The 22,528-nt window shown below is 41.5% G+C and overlaps 1 protein-coding gene across 10 annotated transcripts in view; it reads left to right on the top strand.

Annotated features, from left to right (window-relative positions):
- Positions 1–22,528, top strand: part of MAGI1 (membrane associated guanylate kinase, WW and PDZ domain containing 1) — a 639,927-nt gene that overhangs the window by 436,689 nt on the left and 180,710 nt on the right. The gene's annotated exons all lie outside the window — the stretch shown is intronic.

Raw genomic sequence — 22,528 nt, 5'->3', positions numbered from 1 at the left:
GACAAGTGATTACTTGTAAAATGTTGAGAATGGTGCCTGGCATCTAATAAGTGCTCGGTGTTATAAACCAGTTGGATCTGCCTCATTATTGTTAATGAAAACTAAATAAGATTAATTTGTTCCGTGTTTTTCACATTAATTCTCTGTTAAAGGATCATTCCTTCCTGTCTCTTTCTTTGAAATGTTTTACCCCCATTTGTGCATATGTGCTGTTTTTGTGTTTTTCTTCTTACCTACCCAAAGAATAGGTCTTTTATTTTTTTTAATCTTTTCTTGTGAGGTTGGGCATAACTGTCCAAATAACGAAATGATTCTAAATCTTCATTTTATGCATCAAATTATCAGCACTGTCTTAGAGCTGTTTTTGATCAGCACGCCATTTGTGTTTTCATTTAAGCAAGGCAAACATCACTGAATGGAACAGAGCCAAATATGGAGATACATGACATTTCTTACAGTCGATTCATCAGTTATTACCCTTTGGGTATCATTGTTCAGTCACCCACGGGCCCTCTTTTTTCAAGGGTATCTTGGGAAAATCCTACCAAATACTTTTTGAAATCCAGGTGCCATTTGCTATTTGAAAAAAAAATTTTTTTAACGTTTATTTATTTTTGACAGCAGAGAGCCTGATGTGGGGCTCGAACTCAGGAACTGTGAGGTCGTGACCTGAGTCGACGTCAGACGCTTAACTGACTGAACCACCCAGGGTCCCCTACTATATTTTTTGACCTATGATCTGTAATAAAATGCCCTAAGAATAACGTAAAGAAGTTGGTTGGTTTTGGTTTTTTCTTGACAAATCCATGGTATATCCTAGTAACCAGTAGGTGGTTTAACATCTAATGAGCGTATTAAGTAGAAAGTCTGTTTAATGAAGTCTTGTGAAAAATGGAAGGGGCAGAGAAGGAGGGAGACAGAATCCGAAGCAGGCTCCATGCTGTCAGTGCAGAGCCCAATGCAGGGCTTGAACTCACAAACCAGAAGATCATGACCTGAGCTAAAGTCAGATGCTTCACCGACTGAACCACTCAGGTGCTCCCGAAGATTTTCTTTCTTTTTTTTTTTTTTTTTTTTTAATTTTTTTTTTCAACATTTATTTATTTTGGGGACAGAGAGAGACAGAGCATGAACGGGGGAGGGGCAGAGAGAGAGGGAGACACAGAATCGGAAACAGGCTCCAGGCTCCGAGCCATCAGCCCAGAGCCCGACGCAGGGCTCGAACTCACAGACCGTGAGATCGTGACCTGGCTGAAGTCGGACGCTTAACTGACTGCGCCACCCAGGCGCCCCTGGAAGATTTTATTTCTAAGTAATCTCTATACCCGACATGGGGCTTGAACTCACAACCCCAAGATCAAGAGTCACGTGTTCCACCTACTGAGCCAGCCTGGCGCCCCATGTCTTTTGAAATTTTAGCTAGAGATTCAAGTGAAGATCATCTGGATGCTTTTATAAGTAGCACTATATACTTTTCTTGGAATGATAGGTCTTTGTTATATTCACTCATGATTTTCAAAACCATTGAAAGAACTCTTATTTTCTCCTACATTTTCCAAAATACAAATTTGAGGGACAGTTCCTATGGTATCCTTATATTGCCTTGGTAGAAAATTATATTAAATAATTTGCGTACAGTTGAATAAAGGGGAAGAAATGCTCCTTAGTTACAACCATGGTGATTTTTACAATGGAATTTTCCAAGCAATTAATCCCTGATGTGGGCAGGTGCATTGGGGTTTTTCATTTGTCAGAACTTATTTCATGTTTAAAATTTTAATGCAAAACAATAAAAAGCAAACTGGTTTATAGTTCTCTGGAAAAAGAGATGACCTTTCTGTCTGTTCTCTTTGAGGTAACAAAATTAATAAACGCATCTGCGTTTTAAGGACACTTAAATCCACTTTTCTACAGACATCGTTGGCAAAATTGAACTTGTTATTCAGTAGGTGACAGTTGGGTTTGCTTGCTTTTTTCAGTAGTTCTTTTGAACCATAGAGCTTAAAAGAAACCCAGGACAACTAGACAGCTAGAAATAGAGTTGGGTAATGGGAAAAATAGGTGTTTAGTCTCTTTTCTTTGCTTATAGTGTTTTTTACTTTCTCCCCAAAGATTTTATTTTTAAGTAAACTCTACACCCAACGTGGGGCTCAGACTCACAACCCTGAGATCAAGAGTTGCATGCTTTTCTGACTGAGCCAGCCAGGCACCCCGCTGTTTTCTGTTTTTAAGTTGATCTGTTCGTTCCCCCTACAGAAGTAGAAAGAATGATGTAATAAATTCTGATATACCCAACAGCTGAGTTTTTTTTAAATTTTTTTTTATTTTTACAGTTATTTATTTTTGATAGAGAGAAACAGAGCACAAGTGGGGGAGGGGCAGAGAGAGAGAGGGAGACACAGAATCCGAAGCAGGCTCCAGGCTCCGAGCTGTCAGCACAGAGCCTGACGCGGGCCTCGAACCCGCAAACCTCGAGATCGTGACCTGAGCCGAAGTCGGAGGCTTAACCGACTGAGCCACCCAGGCGCCACTCCCATCAGCCAGTTTTAACACTATCAACACTTGGCCCATCATGTCTCGTCCGTACATCCATTCCAGTCGACTCCCTGCCACGGGATTATTTTGAAGTACATCTCGGACTTCACATAATGTTATTTGTAACCATTCTATGGTGTTTGATCCGTTTCTGGGTCTTACAGATAAAGTATATTTTTGTGATGTTTGGTATTCTTTACTTTTTAATGCAATTTAAAATTTCTAAGCAGTTTGTATCTTTTCTTTCATCATAATATTTTGAATCTGATCTGCTAAAACGTATTCCTTAAGAATTACAGAAATGAAAAGTGCTCCCCTAGGTGTTGAGGGAGACTAAAAGCGATTACTACTTTTCACCTTCCTTCTGCTGCTGCCAGTTCTTCCTTGCCTTATCCCATCTGAGTGTTTTATAAAAATAGCGTGAGTCAACATTCGCCAGATAATGTTTCCTTGAACATTTTTAATCTTAAAAGAAAATATCCTGGGAAGATATAAACCAAAAATAATGAGTGTGGTTGTTTCTGTATTATGGAAGGATTTATGTTTTCTTTTACTTATCTGTATTTTGTTTTTTTTTTCACATTTTTTAAAATGCTTATTTATTTTTGAGAGAGTGACAGAGCGTGAGTGGGGGAAGGGCAAACAGAGAGGGAGACACAGAATCTGAAGCAGGCTCCAGGCTCTGAGCGGTCGGCACAGAGCCCGACGCGGGGCTCGAACTTGTGAACTGCGAGATCGTGACCTGAGCTGAAAGTTGGACGCTTAGCTGACTGAAGCACCCAGGCGACCCTGCTTACCTGTGTTTTCTGATTTCCACAGTCACATATTCATTTTTATAAGGGAGGAAGGTTGTTTTTTATGTTGGTAAAGTGTACATAACAAAATTTATCTTTTTAAGCGTTTTTAAGTGTACAATTTAGTTGCATGAAGTGCACTCACACTGTTGTGCAACCACTATCGCCATAACCTTCGCATCTTCCCAAACGGGTACTGTTAGATTTAGTAGACGGCAATTCCCTGTTTCCTTCGCTTCGGGTGCAGGTAACCACATATTTTCCTTCTGTCTCTGTGATTTTGACTATGCAAGGTACCTCACGTAAGGGGAATTCTATATTTGTCCCTTGAATTTGGCTTATTTCCCTTAGCAAGATGCTTTCAAGTTTTATTTTTTTGCAGCATATGTCAGCATTTCCTAACTTTTAAAGGCTGAATAATATTCTCATTATATACAAAATCTCACTTGCGTTATTTTCACAGTTTTTTTTAAGTAACACTTTAAATGTGTCCTTTGCTTCATAGCTAAAAAAAAAACAAAACTCATTGGTATCCATGTTTTGTATGAATCTCCAGAAATTTTAAAAGTGGGCAGGGGTTACCGGCCCCATTTTACAGATGTGGAAACGGAGATTCAGAAAAGAGGCTTGCACGTGAATACAAGGTGGTAATCTTTGCAGCCAGGCCTTGGGGCTCCAGCTCTGGTATCGGGACATCAGTGCACAAGTTCGGTATCCTGGGTCACATGCTGAGTGGCCTGCAGGTGCCAGGTAGCTCACATAAGTCAGTGTGTTTTTTCTTTAAATTGAGGACCTTATTGGCCATTTGAGTCAGATGGGTCCATTGTGGGACATCATCTCAAGTATCAGAGATCATTTAACATCTCTGCCTTTGCACATTAAATTCTGGTAGCATCCAGCCCTCATTATGTGACATTGAAAATCATATCCACACATTTTCTACAGGCTTCCTGGCTGGGGTGGAAGTTAGGCATCACCCTTGTGTCCAATGTAAAGTGTCTAAGACACCGTACCTTCAGTCTCCACGATTAGACTTTAAATAATATGGAAACTGCCCAGAAGTCATCTTTTCATATGACCTCAACTATTATAGAATTATTCAGCACAACAAAAGTTGCTGCAACGTAAAATGAATCTACCTAAACTAAAGCATCGTGTTGGGGGGTGGTGGGATAGCAGACTCGGGGACATTATCTCTAGGTGCGTGTCTGCAATGGCCCATTAGTCACCACGGAGAAGGAGAAGTATCTTCATGTTGCCTGTGGCTACCAAGGCCTTCTCTGTGAGTTCACTCTGATATGAGGGCTCTGGACAGCCCTAGGTCCGGAACATCTATTCAGAGATTGGCCGTTCCAGCGTTGGGAGAGTGTAGGGTTGCATTCACCCCCGCAGTGAGATCGAATGTCTTTGAGCTGTGACAGCTGATGGTTTTTCATCACTAGTGAGTCCCAATATACTGGGCTTAGCTATTGCACATTGTGGCTGTGTTACTTCCATCCATCTAGTTTTAGGCTTCGTGTATTCAAAAATCAGGCAACCCTAATATACTGGTTGTGATAAGATGCAGTGTCCTTCTCTGGGCACACCCAGCCCTCCTGGCTGTTGAGAAGGTGCTCTGGCCAGGACTGGGACTAAACGTCATAATTCATTCCATGAATACTCTACCCACCCCCATTGGAAACTTTGGACATAAATAAGTGAAACGTTCTTTGCAGATTGACGACAGGGATGGCAGAGCCTTGGGAGAGCTGGAGCCCAGAACAGGACTATCACTGCTCTGTTCTAGCCGTCCATGCTCTGGGCAGCAGGGCAGGCCACGTGTTACCAGCTCTTCTCCATTTTTTATGATAAGCTGGAATTCTGGATTGGTTTTCCGTGAATTATCCCAAGTTTTACATCATGGTAGTTACTTATTTTCAATTGTCCTAAAACCCATGGAACACCGAATTTGCCATCTTAATCATTTTTTAAAGCCATTTATTTATTTATTTATTTATTTATTGAGAGAGAGAGAGAGAGAGAGAGAGAGAGAGAGAGAGAGAAAGCTCATGCAAGCAGGTGAAGGGCTGAGAGAAGGAAGGAGAGACAGAATCCCAAGCAGGCTCTGTGTCTTGAGCCAAGAGCCCTCTGTGGGGCTCGAACTCACGAACTGTGAGATCATAATCTGAGCCGATATATCAGGAGTCAGGCACTTAACCGGCTAAGCCTCCCAGGTGCTGCCCCCCACCATCTCAATCATTTTTAAGTGTACAGTTGGATCACATCACGTTGGCACTAATTGTACAGTATTGTGACGTACATCCACATGGTTGTACAGCCAATCTCCAGAACTCTTTTCACCTTGCAAAACCAAAACTCTCCACCCCATTAAACAATCAACTCTCTTCCCATTCCCCCGTTGTCTCCCTAGCCCCGGCCGCCACTGATTCTCCTTTGTATCCCTATGACTTGGAGTACTTTAAGTGCCTCAGGTACATAAAATCATGCAATATTCATCTTTTTGTAATGTTGTCAGGGTTCAAACATATAGCACGTGTCACAATCTGCCTCCTTTTTAAGGCTAAGTAATGTTCCGTTGTATGTATATTCAACATTTTGTTTATCCATTCATCCATTGATGGATACTTGGGTTGCTTGGCAACTAATTTTTTTAAAAAGAATTGAAAGCAGTGTGTGAGCTGGACAAAAAATTTCTCCGCTGGCTGGATTTAGCACACGGGCTGCCATTTTGTGTCAGTGGACTATATGGATAATATATGGATTATCCACTATATGGGTAATAAAATTACACACTGACATTATTATTGACTCGTTGCTCTAGGTCATAGAAACCTTCAAGTGCAGAGGATGAAGTAACCCTGGAAATCACACTAATGGGACAGGCCTCTTTCTACTTAAAGGCTTGGCTAATTCTGTCATTTCACATAAGCGAAATCTATGGAGCATTATCAGAAACTTTTCAAGACACCTTGCATTTGTATTTCATACTAATGTGGTTCAATTCTTAAAGCCAACTTGGCAGTGATCCTCCTCTCCGGAGATCCAACGTATAGCACAGAGCTTTGCCTGGAGAGGGAACCAAACAGGTGTAGAATGTAAGAACACGTTTCAGACCTGAGTTGTGCGTTCCTTTTTACCTACTACGCTGCTGTAGAAATGAAATCTAATGGCCAGCCAGCCAACCTGAGTGGAGCGCGGGTGTAATCAAGTCAGAGCTCTCTGCTCCTCTGCAGTGGCTCCCTGACTCTGTGGTTCACAGAGAAGGCTCCATTCTGTGCCCTGATTTGATTACAGTAAAGTGTTTACCTGGCACACCATAGCAGGGCATCACATGGATTGCTTGAATGACTGTCACAAGGCCTCCCTCAGCTCCTGTGAACAACCGAAAAGGGGGGAAATGTATGTTTTCCCAGTCAAAAATTATATTATTTTTATTGCGACAGAGCTTGGGATGTGAACCAGGGAAGGGATGGGCTACAGATGGGGGAACAGTTCCTGCTTCACAAGCCACAGATACACTGTCTGTTCTTGTCTCCGGTGTGTAAAGAATTTTGCAGTCAGCCTTCCGGTGGATGTGTGACCCTTCAACAGTCTTTCACATTAATTGCCCCTCCAGTGTCCCCTTTCCCAGGTAAATAGGTTCCCTTAGGATGGCGCTTTTAAACGTCTCTCTGTTGGTGTTGACGTGGCTGTTGATACCTGGATTTATATCCTGGCTGGCACGCCTTTGAAGGAAACATTCAGTTGCTAAAGAGATTTGCTAGAGTCCTGTTCTAAATTAAATGTAAATATACCATGCCAGTGGGATATATTACAGCAGTGTATGAAGAGTGCTTCTTGCCTCCTTCTCGTCTTTCTTTTCTTCTTTAATTAGTCAGCTAGATTTGTTGAAATGGTACAGGCCAGTTACAGGGCTTTCCACCTAATGCTTTTAGGAGTAGGACATTTTAAAGGTTTTTAAAATTTTTAAAAATTTCAGTAGCTGTCCTGTAGAGGGATTTTCTTGTTGAGAGGGGCAGGTCAATCTATGACACATTTCCACAGCATTGGGGTGGTTGTGGGGCAAAAAAAAATGGCCTTAAATTTAGACCTTTGGTATTATCTACAAATGAAGGGTGACATAGAACCACATGGGTATCTTTACAAGGTTTTAATGAATATATCTGAAGATAAACCGCAATTTTGGTAACTATTCCTGGACGTTTTATACCTAGATGCCTCAAAAACTGTAAGCATCCGGGACTTCTTTTGACATCTCAGAAACCCTGTCCATTTCACATGCTTTTGGCGAAGCGCTGCTCATGAGAACTGTCTGTATCGTACCCTGGGTTACTTTTTGCCAAATGCCTAAACTCTTGAGCACAAGCGTATGCTCCGCAAGCAAAGATCTACCCAGTGATTGACTTGGGAAAACTGACCTCCACGTTAACATGCCAAATTAGCTAAAGCCTTAAGTAACTTTGGAAACCATTTTCCCCAGTTTCTCAGGATATGAAGTGTGTACTTTTTGCCTTTGCTCCCATATGCAGTTAATGTAACTACCCCAGAGATCATTTGTGTTAATTGTGGGGAAAAATACAGATATGCTACATGTAGAGGAGCGGAAATCACCTTGAGACCCCTACTCAGTCTCTGTTAATGATCTGATGTTGATGTCCTTTCTGTCTTTTTTTCTGTGAGTATATGGATGATATCTGTAGATATGTAACTTGCATACCTATATTCACCAAAATTGCATTTTATCCTTTTATTCTGCTTAAAATGTCGTGACATTTCTCTCTCCCAGTTACTGTAACAGCCACATAATTGCTAAGGGCTCCCTCTGAATCTGTTGTGTGATAGGTTTTCACTTAACTTCTGTATGCCCCACTTACGGGCATATAGTCTGTTCCATAAATGTTTCTTAATGAGAATGGTGGTGTCCAAACTGAACCACATTGTCAAGCTGAACAAGGTGAAGATCTGAGATGTTAAATCAACCTAGACACTTTGACCTAACAACCATCAATGCAAATGGCCACTACATGATTTTCTTTTTTAAACTATTCCTAAAGCTTTGTGAAATAGTTTCTAATTGACACTGCATGCTAGATTTGGCCGCATATTATGGATTAACAGCGAAGAATATGATAGGCTTTTGATAAAAATATTTATTTTCTGTTAGAGTTAACGTGCATCTGTTATAGGCCACAGCATGCATCTGTTATAGGCCTAATGAGAAGAAAGGGAAAAAGTATCTTAAATTATGCACATTTATTTCTTACTCGTTTGTTATTGGAGCTGTGCTTAAGTCTTTACTGAATTACTTGTGCACACAAGTGTGTGTATGTACATGCATATGTGTACGTGTGCATGTGGGTTGTTGTTGGTGCCTGTGGATAAACATCCAGGTTTGGGAAGAATACAGTCTCCATAGTATCTTGGCAGTTGAGCTAGCCATGACTCCGTTGTTTTTATGTTTTCTGGGGAACCAGTATTCTGCATATGTAGCCTGCTGGCTCATCTCTGTCTTTAAGTTGTTGTCCCACATGGTCTGGAACCTTTGGAGACACATGTGCTTCTGCCATGGATGAGGGGGGTGGCCGTGAGGGATCGACAAACTTACTTTCATAGGCATTGAATGCCCAGAAAACATTAGTGATGTGTTGTAAGAGCATTTTTGGCAAGTAGTCCCTTTGCTCAAGACCCCGGCTTCAGGTTAGAATACTGTTAAGTCATCCAAATGCTAAATAGATAAATCTTTAGGTTGTTATTGAACATGAGACTGAGACTGTGCCTATTTTTGAATTTCCCAAGGGATTCCAGGATAGCCATTACATGACCCACAATTTGTCTCTCTTTTCTTTTTTTTTTTTTTTTTTTTTTGAGTTGGGGGCAGTCTTCACGTTGTTAGTTTTGTAAATAGGATGACACTTCTCGTCCACAGTTACTTCAAGATTTTTGCAGGGCGTTATTCATAAGGAATCTTTTTTTAAAAGTCTCATTTCATTCTTATGCCATCTAATTGTCTCTTCGCCTTGGCTGGATCTATTCAGCGAATAAGAAAAATCAGAATTAGATATGGAAGGCAGCCAGATGCAGGGGCAGACGATGGCGGTGGAAATACCAAAATCAGGGCACTTATAAAGCACATTGTGATTGTAAGAGGAAGGAAAGAGTCTTTAAAATAGATTTGTTCTGCCTTTTTTTTTTTTTTTTTTGTCCCCTGAAAAGATTTGTTATCTATTTTTGTAGTCTTGTCTACAGGCAAGGAAGCTGGCCCAGGCTTCACGAGGTCACTTGCCAGCCCTGAGTTCCATTTCAGTTGTTTTTCAATAGCCTAGTCAGGAGGGTAGCTTTGATAGGAGGGAAGGAATGGCAGAGGGTAAATGCAGGAGATTGGGTCGTCCACTTGGCCATTGGGGCCAGGGTCTTGTTCCCCAGGAGCCCTGCCTCTGGTTGCAGGACTGCTTGCTTATATGTACTGTTCCTGGAAGCTGCATTTAAGTACTTCTCGAGTGCCATGCACTAGTACCTAGTGCATGAGAAGGTAGGTGAGAAGGTAAGGACTAGGAGGGCTTATCACCATGATAATATGAATATCAAGGCTTGGCATAGTGGTCTGATACAAGTAAGCATTCAGCAACCTTTAGTTAGCAATATTTGCATTGAATCCATAACAGCTCCTCATGACAGCTCAGTGAGTTGGCACCATTGAGTCTTAGGAAAGTGTGGCACCCCCCAAGGTTTCACCCAGCTAGTAAGTGGCTGAGGCTGTGTTCAAACCCAAGTTGGAATGATTGTAAACTTAGGCACGTAAGCACCAAGTATTAGTGATCAGTACCTTTTGGGTAATGGGTGCTTGCTGTTTGCAACTACCTTCTAGACCTTCTCACTTAATATTTGTGACAGTCTGGTGATGTTGGTCTTCTTTGACTTACCCAAGATCACACAGCTTGTAGGAGGTGGGTTTGAGTTTTGCATTCCTGGTATTACCTTCTTTGTTGTCCTAGTGATCTCGGTCTTGGAGGGTGAGGGACTGAAGGGTATATAATCTGTGTTTTTACCAAAATTCGGCTCCTACTCTAGAGCTGGAGTTTAGCTCTGATTTCCCTCTTCCGTTCTCCCTGCAGCCTCTCTACCCTCCCCATAACCAGTGAAGTTGGTGGACAGTTAGAGGGAACCTAACCATCCCATAGAATGAACAGCTTGAAATCCCCTGCTTTGACCAGTGCCAAAGAGAAAAAAGGCAGAGAGAAGCATCCATGCATCAGCTGCCCCTTCTTAGTGTATAGTAGGAAAAAAAGGATGCCCCCAAGTCAGACTGGCTATGCGATTTTGTGTAATCTTTGTGACCTGTTTACTTATTTGTAAAATAAAATATTTTACATAGGAGGATATTGCCTGTATATGGTAAGAAATTGCTTATTTAGGTAAGAAATCAAGTATGTTCAGGACACATAAGAACCATGGCTTATGTTTTTGTTATTGCCAGACAGAACTCAGCCTTGCCCTTGTATGAATTTTGAGGTCTTAAAAGCCTGCTTCACCTTAATAACATGCTCACAAAATACATTAGCCTACTTGTTATATTTCACAAAATGGATTTATTTAGCTAAGTCTTGACCATGGGATTTAAATAGAATGTCACTGGTTTCTGCTAATTGATTTTTTTTTTAACATTTGAAGGTGGACTGGATTGAATATTTTGCAAGGTAGGTACTTTCTAGATCATTTTTTCCGTGTCTCTTCTGCCCCCAGTTTTGTTCGGTTCTGAAACAGATTTGATATGGGCTTCTGAGACCCACTGTTTTGAGCCTGACAATTCCTAAGCCTGATCACTCCTTGATGTAGATCTTTGAAGATGTGATACAGTACAAGAAAACAGGAAAGCAGATGGAACTGGGGTTCTTTTTTTTTTTTAAGCTTATTCATATATTTTGAGAGAGAGAGGGAGCACACGCGCGCACACACGCATGCCGTCAGCACAGAGCCTGACATGGGGCTCAGTCTCGTGAACCAGGAGGTCATGACCTGAGTTGAAATAAAAAATCGGCTGCCCAGCCACCTGAGCCACCCAGGCGCCCCGGGACTGAGGTTCTTGGCTGGAATCCACAGCAGGTGTCGAGGTGGGATGTCTGGCTCTAGGCACTGGTTTGCCCTCATGAAGGCCACATGTACAAGGGTATGTTTGGTTTTTCCCATGTCCTTTTTTCTTCCCACTTTCCATTTGTATATGGAGCTTATTCATCTTCAACCCAACCCTGTTGCTTGCCGGTGCCATGAACTCATTCTCAATTTGTTACTCATCTTTGGTTTAGTACCTAACTGGGGAATTAGGCATGGAGACAGGAGCCTCACATATAAAGGGATATTTGGAGCCTCCAGTAGTGCAGAAATCCAGATAGCCTCTATGAAGGAACCTCCACTTAACCAACTTGTTCATTCTGAGGGGTACCCTCGGCCTGCTGACTGCCCACATTGGCTAGTAGGCTGCTGTATTTGAATGTGGGACAACCTATCCCAAACTCATAAGCATGTGTTACCTCATACAGTTTCTGCAGATCAGGAATCTGGGAGTGGCCTTAGTTAGGTGGTTCTGGGCCAGGGTTTCCCTTGAGATTGCAGGAGAGATGTCAGCCTAGGTTGCTGTAGGCTTCTATAGGCTTCTAAAGGCTTGCCTGGGGCTGGACGAGCCACTTCCCAGGTGGCTCGCTCATATGCCTGGTTATTTCATGCTGGTTGTTGGCACGAGGCCACGTGGACCCCTCCCTAGGGTTGCTTGAGTGAACTCATGACATGGCAGTGGCTTCCCATGACTAAGAAACCAAGGAGAGAACAAGTTGGAAGCTGGGGTGTCTTTTTTCACCTAACCTCAGAAATCATGGCTGTGCTATCACGTCAGCTCTCTTCCATGTGGGAGGGAACTACCCAGGAGCTTACCTGGAGGCGAGAATCAGTGGGTGCCGCCTTGAAACCTGCTGTGTATTTGCGCGTTTCACTTACCACTATGAGACGCATACGTTCCAACAGTCTGTTGTTTGTTTCCAAACCTGCTTCTGCCTATTCTGTTATCACTATGACAATATAATTTAATTAAACATTGCTTAACCCAATGAAATGTAAGCGTGGAAAAAGAGCGTTGCTATTACCTTGAGAACTTACCTGAATCCTTTAGAAAGACTTGATCAAGTTTGGCTGCTTAAAAAGTGCTGTGAAATTAGGTGTAGGTAAGGACCGTAAAATTTAAAGAGAAGTCATAAAAAAATCTCAAGCATTCAAATTGCCTTGCAAGTATCTTTACATTATCACTCCATTTCAAATGAACCTGAATTGAAAATCATAGATTCTAAATTATAAGTATAGTTTATAGCAAGAAGGATCCTATAGGATCCTAAACCGGAAACATAGGTTTTTAAAAAAGCTTCTCAATCAACTTTAAAAGATAGATGAAAAAATGAACACTGTGTGTGTTAAGATATTTCAAGGATGTATGAATAATTTTGCATGATTTCTTCTTTTCGGCAACTCTTGATTAACTCATCATATGCTGGTTTCAGATGCGTTGGAAAGAGGGTTTTTTAATGTATGAGATGTTCCACAGGCTCTTTCTTACCTAGTAACTATTACAAAAGGAAGTTCACTACTTTCTGTTCTTTCAAGAGCTATATAAATCAAGGCCTTACTTTTTGGCAGTATCATTTTTTCATCATTCTAAAGTGCTCAGTTTTCCACATTTTATTAACATGGTATGTTTTACGATTTGATTTTCTAAGAAATATGTTATTAACATAAACGCAAAAAAAAATTGAATGTTAATAATGTTGAATAACAGAAATATGTTAAGTGCATGTGATTGCTTGTTAGAGCTGAGGTAGATATGTCTGTTCAGCTGTGGTTTGGCCAAGGGAATCTGCCTAAATGTACTAATAAAATTTCATAAAGCAGTGGCTTGATTTAGAAAGTGAAAAACTCATGTTAGCTTCTTTTTGTTTGAAGTTTATTTAGAGAGAGATTAAGGAGAGAGAGAGAGAGCCAGCATGTGCGTGCGTGAGTGGGTGAGGGGCAGAGGGAGAGGGACAGAGAGAATCCCAAGCAGGTTCCGTGCTCTCAGCACAGAGCCTGACAGGGGACTCGATCTCATGATCAATGAGATCATGACCTGAGACAAAATTAAGAGTTGGATGCTCAGCCCACTGAGCCACCCAGGTGCCCCTGAGGTTAGCTTCTTTAAATGAAGGTAGTAAACATCACATCTGTGTGTCTCAGTTCCCTCATGTATAAAATGAGACTCTTGACATAAATTACATATAAAGGCCCTGTCAGCTTGAACATCCTAAGGTTCTGAGTCTTTTCTAGAGGAAACCAGAACTTCATTCTTATTTCGTTGGGGAATGTCAGATGTCTTTTCTAGTAGGATGAAATCCATCAACCGTCTCCAACCAACAGTGCCCAGGAGGGAATATTCCCACAGTTTGCCTCTGATTTTACGGGGTTAATGAATCCTTCAGAACCAGGTCCTAAACACTCGACATTCCTTTGGCCTCAAGCTACGCTAAGCACACCCTTGAATGTTGCTTTTTGAGTCTGGATTTTTCTGCATGGTGTTTTTTTTTTTTTCTTTGTAAAAACATGTACAGTCGAACTTTTTAAATTTTTGAGTTTATAGATTCTCCCTTAAGTCTCAAACCTTTGCTAGTGTCCTCCACTTTGGCCTGGCTGGGGTCGCTTTTCATTTGCCCCAGCCATAGCTAATCTGAGTGCCCTGGTGTTGAAGATAAGAGAGTTGAATACAGATACGGAGGTGGGGAAGAAAGCTCTCAAAATACTTTAATGAAATGATCTCTGTAACTCAAAGCTCTGCCAAATAGGGGTGAGTTGTTGATAGAAAAAAAAAATCATTGTCATACTTTCTAAGTTTTCTTAATAGCATTTGAAGACTTATAAAAGCTTTTTCTACCTGGAGGTATAAAGTCTTGATAAAACCCTCAGATACCAGAGTCCATTAAAGAAATAGGGAAAGCACAGGTCTAACACTGAAGTGCCCTCAACAGCTTGTTTTTATCTTTTCTCTACGTATCTGCCGTCCGTGATGTGCTGTGTCGATAAGAATTACCACAGGAAGGATGTACTGGCTTGAGCATTTCCAAAACGTGGGCTTCATTTGTCCTGATGGAAAAATTTCTCTCACTGGGTCACCTCACACACTTTGGCATTTAAATCAGTGACTTGAACAGTTTCTATCTGGATTCATCACCAAAGCGGTCTTCATCCCAGACTTCCCAAGCACTTGGAGATTTGCTACATGCCTCTCCAGGTCTTTAGGGGGCACCATAGTAGGAATGGTGGCTACATGTGGCTTTGTACGAGATAGGTTTCATTTGGTGGCTTTGACTTTATCTTCATGGTAGTGTTGGTTACAGGGGTCCATCTTTCTGGGTCTGGCAACGTAGGCATAGGACACAGTTCACATTTCCTTTAATCCTATTAAATTAATTGCAGGTTGCTGGCTCCTTTAGAATCCAAAATGGTCTTTAGAACTTGGTCTAGCAGTTGTAGTCTCTCTTTATTAAAGGATGGAATAAGTGATAGGAGTATATTTTTTATTGCACCATCCTTGTGAACCAACTTGCAATTAAACAGAGACTGATTTAGTGGCAGTGATGTGTCACTCTCTCTGAAGTAATAGAAAATCACCTTAGGTGGCTCAGTCAGTTGAGTGTCCAACTCTTGATTTGGGCTCACGTCATGATCCCGGGGTCATGGGATCAAGCCCCACATTGGGCTCTGAGCTGATGACAGCCTGGAGCCTACTTGATATTCTCTCCCTCCCTCTCCTTCTGCCCCTCACCCACTTGTGCACGTGGTGGGAATCCCTCCCTCCCTCCCTTTCTCCCCCCCCACCTCAAAAATAAACAACCATTTTTAAATAACTGAAAATCAACCTTGAGGGGCGCCTGGGTGGCTCAGTCAGTTAAGCGTCCAACTCTTGATTTTGGCTTAGGTCATGATCTCAGGGTCACTGGATCGAGCCCCATGTCGGGGTCCACATTGGACGTGGAGCCTGCTTACGATTCTCTCCCTCTGTCTCTCCCTCTGCCCCTCCCATGCTTGCACACGTGTGCACACGTGCTCTCTTTCAAAAACCATCAATATTGTTATGTGTTACAGGGAATTCTTTATGTTTTCGTCACAAAGCCCTATTTTTAATGTTATATATGTATGTGTATTTTGCCCAAAAAAATGGGCTTTGAAGTCATATTTGTCTTCTTTTTTCTTCAGCTTTGCTGAGGTATAACTGACAAATAAAAATCATATAGATTTAAGGTATACAAGGTGACGCTTGAATATACATTGAGAAATGACTGCCCCAATCAATTTAATTAATACAGTCATGACCTCACACAGTTACTTTTGTTGTGTGGGGAAAATATTCTAAAACAGCTGCTCTTTAAGCAAATTTCAAGTATACAATACAGTATTGTTAATTATAGTTGCCATGCTGTACATTAGATTCCCCAGAACTTATTCATTTTATTACGGAAGTTTGTACCCTTTGATCAACATCTCCCATCACTCAGCCCTGTCCTGCTCTCTGGTTCTATGTGGGTGACTCTTTTAGATTCTGTCATATGGAGGAGATCACACAACATTTGTCTTTCTGTATCTGGCTTATTTCATGTAGCAGCATGTTCTCCAGGGTCATCTGTGTTGTCACATATGGAAAGTGGAGGATCCTATTAGGGAATATTATTCAGCCAAAAAAAGAAGGAAATCCTGCTGTATAACTGTATACACACGTGCCACATTTTCTTTGTCAACTCATCTATCTTGGGCACTTGAGTTGTTTCCATATCCTGGCTATTGTGAATAAAACTGCAGGGAACATGGGAGTGCAGATATCTTTTTGAGATAATGATTTCATTTCCTTTGGGTATATACCCAGGAATTGGATTGTTGGAACATTCAGATTTGATTTAAATCTTGGTTCATCACCCATGAGCCCTGTGAACTTAGACAAGAGTTGTAAACTCTCTGAGCCTCCATTTTCTGATCTATAAAAAGGGAAAAGCAATATCTCTCTTTTGTGGGGTTTTGGGGCAGGTTAAAAGAAATATTGAATTAAATCACAGCACCATACCTATACTAAGCAAGAACCATAGGAATATTAGAGATAAATATATTCCAACAGAGACAAAAGGGAAAAAAATTAAAAGTAAATTGAAGTGACATGTAGGTGAATATTTTCCTGTAGATAATTGGTATTTTGAAAAGTGAATGTACTACAGAATCAGACAGTCACATAGAAATGTCCCTCGAATTTTCAGGTAGGTTTATTTAAAGTAGGCTGGAAGTTGGCGTCAAAAACACTTCTTCATCATGACCCTTGATGATACAAGAAATAGTGGCAAAGAAATGTGTAAAGAATATGTACTCCTGGGGTGCCTTGGGGGGCTCATTTGGTTAAGCATCCCCACTATTTCGGCTCAGGTCATGATCTTACTGTCCCTGAGATTGAGCCCCATGTGGGGCTCAGAGCTGACAGGGCAGAGCCTGCTTAGGATTCTCTCTGTCTCCCTCCCTCTCTGCTCCTCCCCCCCTTCTCTCCCCCTCTCTCCCAAAATAAATAAACATTTGAAAAAAAGAATATGCAATCCTCTACTTTGGAATAGTAGAGGTTTTTTTTTTTTAATGTTTATTTATTATTTTGAGAGAGACAGAGACAGAGCACAAGCAGGGGAGGGGTGGAGAGAGAGGGAGACACAGAATCCGAAGCAGGCTCCAGTCTCTGAACTGTCAGCACAGAGCCTGAGGTGGGGCTTGAACTCATGAGCTATCAGGTGTGTGGTATGTGTATCGTCTGTTCCTTTCAGTTCTTTGAGGAGCGTAAGTAGGACTTGGGACTGAAGTTCCCACTGTTCTTTGCTTCCAAAATTTCACTGTTGTCAGTTTTCTGCCCCTTGTATTAGAGCAAATGTGTGCATTTGGGAGATCGTAGCTCATTACAGTGGAAGGGATTTTAGGTCACATGCAAATCCGGTAACACAGTCCTCTTCAGGAATTACTGGTTAAAATGCATATTCCTAGGCTCCTCCACTGGAAAGCCTATCAGAATATTATCAGGATGGGATGCTAAATTTGATTTTGTCTAAAGCAAGCACCCCTGTTGAAAATGTATATTGAAGCAAGAGCGAACAACCGTTGCCTTTGCAGTCAACCCTGTGGAAGCAATGGCTAAACCTTTGTGTTTCTTGAAGTGAAATATGAGCTTTCTCTAACCACAAGACCTGAATTTGGGGAACTGGCTGAGAGGGAATGGTGGAAGGAGGAAATACAATCTATCACCAGCTTTGGGTGAACAGTGTGTGTTAATTCGGTCATGTATCCTTGCGTTATGACTGGCTGTATTTTACTTACCGAATGATTCCACTTGTGACCAGTAGTCTGAATGTTAAAGAGGGGAGGCCAGCAAAATGGTCGTCATCTGTGTGGGATGAAAATCAACCAAATAAAAATAAAAACTTTTAGGTACAGGGGCCCTTAGTCCCCCAGTGGGGCTTTGATAGCATCTACGTCTAGTGTTTAGGAAGACATTGTACCCAACTTGGGGAATGGTGATAGTTATTCTTCAAGGGTGAGAAAGCCTTTTAGTGCCCTGGACTTCCATGGATCCACAAGACAGTGACAGAAGAGACACTGCAGTCTGGCCAGATCTGGATCAGATGCTCTTTTATGGTTACTAATAGTCTCTTGGGTGGACAGCAGTTTGGCACCAGGTGTGCCCCATTGAAGGTATGCTGTAGAGTGACATTAATGGTGGATGAGGTTGTGGTTGGGGGACTTGTCTACATGGAGAGCTCACATTAATTACTGGCTAATTTTAGGGCTCACATTATGTGTGGTGACTCCCTACCAAAAGGTAACTTAGCAAGGTGATTATGCTATTGAAGGAAAGCCTTCTAGATGTCGGACAATGACAAGAAAATTACCTCATGTTTTGATGGCCCGCTTTTGCCTGGTGTAAAGTTCTAGAAATGCTGTAGTGAGATGGAGAGACGATACCGAAAAAGAGACCGATATTAATCGATTTACTTCAGTAAATATATCATTACCAGATGGAATATGGACAAGGAAGGGGAGGGATGAGGCTCTGTAAGAGGGTATCACAGCAGCATCTAGCCAAGTATCTCATTATCTACTGTGTAAGAAATTACCCTCAAAATCACCCCCAAAACTTAGCGACTTAAAACAACAAAGCTGTGTAATCTCACACACTTTCAGAGGCTCAGGAAGCCAGGAATGGTATGACTGGGTGGTCGTGGCTCAAGAATTCTCATGAGGATGCAGCCAAGCTATGGGGTGGGGCTGCAGTCATCTGAAAACTTGACTGGGGCTGAAGGATGTTCTTTGAAGATCACTTACATGGCTCTGGGCAGGAGGCTTCAGTTCTGGGCTGTTCGAGACATAAGAGCTGACTTCCCCCGGAGCAAAGAGTAGAAAAGGAAGACAGCCAAGATGGAGTGATAGTGTCTTATAACCAAACCTTGAAAGTGACACATTCCATCACGTCTCCTACATACTGGTGGCCGCACACAGAATGTGTGGGTGTACTGCGGGTAAATACTTAAGAGTCTCAAAACCAGAAAATAGATATTAAGCGTTCTCTCGGAGGTTACCCAGTTTGCGGAGTCTGGGAATTGTTGGCACGCTTTTCTGAGAAGGTGCTGCTCAAGCTGAAATACAAGGATGAATAAGTAGGTGGAGTGCAAGTGATCTGGTAGTGAGCCTTTCCTGGGTAATCAGAGCATGGTGTGTTTTAAAACCGTGAATGATGGCCAGCTCGGATAGAGCAGAAAGAGCTGGGAATCATTTGCTAAGAGATGGTGCTGAAGAGGTTGGCAGGGACCAGATCATACATGTCCTTTTAGGTCAAAGTAAGGATTTTGTTCTTTGGAGACGTAAGCTGGTGAAAGACATAATCAGATTTCCTTTTTTTTTTTTTTTCCTCCTTTGAAGATCTCTCCGCCTGCTGTGAGCAGAATGGATTATAGGTAGGGAAGCCAGTTCAGAAGCTATTATAGTTGTCCAGGCTAAAGATCATGGTGAATGAGAACATTGGCAGTATAGTTCATAGTGGATGGACATGAAATATACTTAGGAGGGAGATTTGTCAGAATTTAGAGATGTATTGAAGGAGCTATTCAAGATGATTGCTGAGGTTCTGGCTTCTAGAATGGGATGGAGGGAGGTGACATGCACTAATAGAGTGATCCCTGGAAGAGGACCAGGTGTATAGAATGCATGACAGAAATGACCTTGAACTTAGAGATATCATTGCATGCACTCAGGAAGTGTGTCAGGTGGTTCAGGTACCAGGACGAGCAGGGAGGTCTTTGCCAAGAAAAATGTATTTCCACTCAGACTCCCAAAAGCATGCTGCCTTTTTAGAACCATACGACAGGGTTTGTTTTTTGTTTTAATTTACGTGTGAATAGCTAAAGTCTGGCAAAACATGACAGGAAATTCTTGGGGTTTCTCTTTTGATTATCATTCTTGTCTTCTAGAGCAAGTTGTTGAAATCTTTTAAATCCCAGCTTAATTAGTTTTTGAAGCGTGAGGATGTATTGGTTCAGATCTCTATTCCTCCTTCCCACTACCTCAGAAACTAATTCATTAACAGACTCCCACACAATCTCTTTAACACACATACAAACACACATATACTCTTACTTGTCAAAGAATTAAGCACTACATGCCATAAAGCAGTTGAGAGTCTAAGGGGACCAACAGCTGATCACTCTTGTATTCCAGACAATAAATATGTTAACCGAATACCTCCTTTGTTCTAGGCTCTGTGCCAAGGCTGCCATATTTTTTAAAATGGCACCTACTCTCACCTGTCAAAGATCTGCGTACCCAGCCCTGTAGGCATGGTTTATAAGCCAGGCAAAGACGTAAGAGCTCTCATTCCGTATCTCATCCCTTGGGTGAAAGGCAAAGGATAGGAGCTATACCCTGCCACTGAACAGTTTGCACTCCCACCATGGAGACATGAATGCCACGTCAATAGTAGACAAGATAAGGCCCATAGGTATTCTGAGGAGGATAGAAATACCTAGAGCATAATGTTATCTGTGATGCTGGGGGCTTTTATCTTTTTTAGTTCATTGCTAATAACCAAGCCATTGGAAGAGCCAACCAGGGGGCAGGCCCTCAGGACACACTTGTTGCAAAAATAAATGAGCACATCACCACTTTTTTGGTTTTTTTTTAACTTTTTGTTTGGAAATAATTTAGACTTGGAGAAGAGTTGCAAAAAATAGGATGGGGAATGTTTCCATACATCGCCCATCCAGTTTCCACTAATGATATGCCATCTTACGTAACCATGGTACAATGATCCAACCAAGAAATGAACACTGGCACACTATTAAGTAAACTCAGGGCTATTTGAATTTCACCATCTTTTCCCCACTGATGCCTTTCTGTGTTGCAGGATCCAATGTAGGATCCCATGTTGTACTCAGTTGCCATGTCATCTCCAGTTTGGGATGGTTCCTAAGTTTCCCTATCTTTTATGAACTTGACACTTTTGAAGAACTGTGGTCAGTTATTTTGTAGAAGGTCCTTCACTTTAGGTTTGTCTGATGACTGACGGCTCCTAAAGACGTCGTGAAAGAAAAGCAACTTTTGGTGGGCTTGGTGGAGTGGTGACCCCTGGAGGAACAGAAGTGAAGAGTTTTCACGCAAGGAGACCTGTGTGCAAACACGTCAATCCTGAAGCACTTGGGTGTGGTCCTGGTTCTTTGCATGTGCAAGTGATGAATAGCCATAGCTGAGTGCTCAGAGTTGTCATCATTCCTTGTCAGCTGTCCTGCTGCTTTTGGGTCTTGCCTTTTTCCCATTAGCAAGATGGTCTTCTTGTTTTGGGTCCAACCCCAGCCTCCATATGCTTGGTCTTCAGCTTCCTGGGTATCAGACTTGATGTGCCCCATGGCATCCTTTTACCGGACTATACATCCTTCTCTAGTTTGGAGACATAGGGTCTTATATTTATTTTAATTTGCTTACTGCAGCTTTTCTATTTGCTAATATTTAACCAGAACTACATGTCAGACTCTAGACCATGCTTTTTCAATGGGAAGGGATATCATCCCAAAGGGGCAAACAGTGCTTCTTGGCGGAGGGTGGATCTTAACTCTTTATAGGTATTGCAGGCATACCCCTACTTTATACATAAACAGACATACAGCATACCAGTGTTATTTAAGTTTTAATGGAAGAGGGAGTTGATTGAGGGAGAAAAAATCTAAAAAAAAAAAAAGCTCATTGGTGGGAGTAACAATGAAAAAAGGTTGAGAAACACTGATCTAGGCCACATGATTTTCCTATATTATCTCATTTAATTTATTTCCCCTATCTTATTGTCCCCATGAAAGAAAACAAATGAGTTAACCACGAAATTAGTGGGATTGAGTAATTTGCCCAAAGTCACAGCGAGGACTAGGGATATCCACCCAAGATGGGTAAATTCCAAAGTCCCAGATCCAGGGAACATCCCTGTCACTGTGTAGCCTTATATTAAAAACCAATTAGAAAGTCAATAGAAAAAAATACATAGCCTATCCTAAAACCAAGGAAAACTTTTCTAGGCTTATTCATTCATTGGAATGTCTTGATTTGGTGTCCCATTATTAAGGTTAATAATTGTGGATCAGCTCTGAACACATTTGTAATACTGAACGTTAGGATCCTAGTCATGGGTATATATCCATGTATGGGTATATAATATACCCATATAATACCCATACTATGGGTATATAATACCCATACTATGGGTATATAATCACATGAACACAGGGCCTTTTGTCTGTTTACCTTTGCATCTCCAGGGCCCAGAATACTGAACACAACACATAGGGAGCACTCTAAAAGTATGTGTTGAATGAATAAAAGAGAAAAGGATGTTATATTTTAAGAAAAAGATTTCAAAGCCCAAATGAATTAATTCTGTTTGATGTTAGAGCCATGATGTTTGCACTTAAAAAAAAAAACACCGACCACATACAATGTAGGACAAGGCTCATACCTACCACAGAGAAAATGAGTTCTGGGTGGCCAGTTGAGTTTGATGTAGAAATAGCCTCTAGCAACTCAAACCCCAAACGTATGACTTAATATTGTTATAGGAGGCATAGCTGATAGATTAAATCAGGCTT

This window comes from Prionailurus viverrinus, chromosome A2 (genome assembly GCF_022837055.1).
Source record: "Prionailurus viverrinus isolate Anna chromosome A2, UM_Priviv_1.0, whole genome shotgun sequence".
Taxonomy (NCBI): Eukaryota; Metazoa; Chordata; class Mammalia; order Carnivora; family Felidae; genus Prionailurus; species Prionailurus viverrinus.
The sequence above is the reverse complement of the archived record's forward strand: the minus strand, read 5'-3'. Positions and strand labels throughout refer to the sequence as shown.